Here is a 2737-nt window from a genome sequence, read left to right as displayed (position 1 = left end):
TCGCGCGGACGTGTGTTGGGATCGCGAGCGCCGGGTCGTCGCGCCGCGCGCAGAGCTCCGCGGCGCTCGTCACGCCGCGGTTCGCGACGAGGTCCACGGCGCGCTTCTTGCCCACGTGCATCTTCAGCGCGTTGATCTCGAAGACGACGCGGCGCACGGGGTCGCGCTGCCACTTGTAGAAGCAGTCCTCGCGGACGACGGCGGCGGGCCCGCCGAGCACGAGCTGCTCGATGTACTCCATCCAGCCGCCCGTCGCCGACGTCGACGTCGCCGAGATGTAGTGCTGCGCCTCGAGCTGTAGCCGTAGCCGTCGTCGACGTAGCCGTTGTCGCAGATCTCGCCGGGGTTCTTCCAGATGTTGTTCAGGAGGTCCGGGTGCTCCATGACGATGCCCGTGTCGATGACCTGGACGACGACGACGTTCGGGTTGCCCATGGTCGTGTCCCAGGCGCCCGGGACGTTGATGGCGTCGTAGTGCGGCTGGCTCCCGAGCTCCGTCTTCTAGGCGTTCACGATGAAGTTCGACGCGTCCCAGATGGCCTTGTCGAAGGTCGTGGCGCCGTCGTTGAACACGTGCCGCTTCGCCGTCGCCCGCGACCTGTCCCAGCCGTAGATGTCGTCACTGATGGACTGCGCGCCTTCGAAGAGCTTGCCCGTCACTTTCGACGCGTCCCAGCTGCCGACGGCCTCGTCGAAGGTCGCGGCGTGCGGGTTCACCTACGACGCGTTCAGGCACCGATGGCCTCGTCGAAGGTCGCGACGCCGTCGAACATGCGCTGCTTCGTCACCTCCGAAGTGTCCCAGCCGCCGATGCCCTGTTCTACCAGGGTAGGCAGCCCCTCAGCCTTCGCCGGGTCCGTCGTCAGCGTCGCCGCGAATCGAAACGAGTCCAGCGAGAGGCAGTTCAGCAGCGCTTCGGGTCAGACTGAGGTAGACCCGCTGGCCGGAAGATGGGAGGACCGCCCCGGCTGCCATCGCGCGGCGGCAAGCCTCAACGTCGGCTGCAGGGTCGATTGCACGGAGCCGCTCAGCCGCGTCGAGCTGCTCTTCATCGAGAGCCTCCTCGCCTGCTGCCGAGCGCCGATTGCAACATGGACGACGCTCTCGTGAACGAGCTTGCCGCGATGGCCCCCCAGGCCGCGGCGGCCCGCCTGCAGGAGCTGCTCCGCCGCGCCGCGGAGGGGCGCGCCGCGGCGGCCCAGCCCGGCGCCGACGGCGAGGGCAACGACGACGCCACGCCCTCGGCGAACGACGACGGCGACCTCGAGGTCGAGGCGTTCGAGGCCAAGGCCGCGAAGCGCGGTGCGACGGACTCGCCCGCCTCGTCGCGGACGGCCTCGCCCCGCCTCGACGCGGCGGACGCGCTCGTCGCGTCGGGGCCGGACGCCGCGGCCGCCGCGGAAACGCCGGCGACGAGCGCGGCCAAGGCGTGGGGCCTCGGGGCGGGCGGCCAGTACACCCAGGCCGACTTCGACCGGTTCGAGGCCTGGGTCGCGTCGTGCCTCGCCTTCCTCGCGCTCTCCGGCGACGAGGGCTACGTGCCGGACTCGCTGCACCCCGTCTTCGAGTGCCTCAAGGACCACGACGGCGTCCGGCCGGCGACGGTCGAGGAGCTCAAGGAGAAGGTCATGTACCCCAAAGTCAAGTCGCGCGAGATGCTGTGCATGGCCGTCTTCACGGACGTGCCCTTTCCTTTGCGGCTCTCTGCTTCACCCGTCATGCCTCTCTGCAAGGCGCTCGCGGCGTTGGGCGTGCCGTATTTCCCGTCCGCCGGCGACGGCGGCTACGTCCTCGACCTGGCTGACTCTCACGACATGGAGGGCGGACTCAAGCTCCTGCGGTCCCTTGGCTGGAAAGGCCCACTCGACTCGAAAAAACTGCAGAAGCGGCGAGCGGACGCGCTGACGGCGAGCGGACGCGCTGACGGCTCGCTTTACCGGACGAATATCGTCAGCATTGGTGAGAGCAATCACACAAAATCGGTGGCGCGGAAGGTGGACGGGAAGCGCGCCGGGCGAGACCTGATCGAGGGCACGGAGTCGCAGACCTACGCCGCGACGCTCCAGGCGCTCAAGGACATGTACCACACGTTCAACGAGGTGCGGGCCGGCCGGTCCGCCGACCTCACCGCCAAGGAGCTCCGGCAGCTCGCGGCGGCCTACTCGAACCCGCCGACGGGCACGGTATTCTGCCGCGCGTGCGGCTGCGACGTCACTCTGCGGGGGGTGGGATACAGGGTACACGAGCACTACATGCGCTACGACGAGGAGGCGAAACTGTGGCGCTACTACATGCTCGACGCCCCTTGCTGCACCCCCTGCAACCTCGGCGTCATCGCCGCCGTGCGGCGCTTTGGGTTTCACGAGCTGCCGTTCCTGGCGTCCAAGGCGCGGACCAGGGGCATGCTGGAGGACGTCTGCGAGTCGCGCGCGGGCAATTACTTCGTAGCCTAAGTCTACGGGCGACTTCGACGCCGTCCGTACGCCTTGCAAGCGCTTGGATGCCCGTCGGCCCATCGGCGACGCGCATGGACCGCGAGGAGACGGAGGCGATCCTCGGCCGCTTCGCGGCGGCGGCGGAGGTCGGCCTCGCGTCGACGGCCGTCGGCTCCTACCGGCGCGGCAAGGTCGGCGGCCACGACCCGGACGTCATGCTCCACGCGCCCGAACGCGTCGGGCTACTAATTCACTTTTAAGGCGGCGGGTAGGCGAGCCTGAGGCCCGGCGACTCGTCGCCG

The sequence above is a fragment of the Aureococcus anophagefferens genome (assembly GCF_000186865.1).
Source record: "Aureococcus anophagefferens unplaced genomic scaffold AURANscaffold_3, whole genome shotgun sequence".
In the NCBI taxonomy this organism is placed as follows: Eukaryota; class Pelagophyceae; order Pelagomonadales; family Pelagomonadaceae; genus Aureococcus; species Aureococcus anophagefferens.
The sequence above is the reverse complement of the archived record's forward strand: the minus strand, read 5'-3'. Positions refer to the sequence as shown.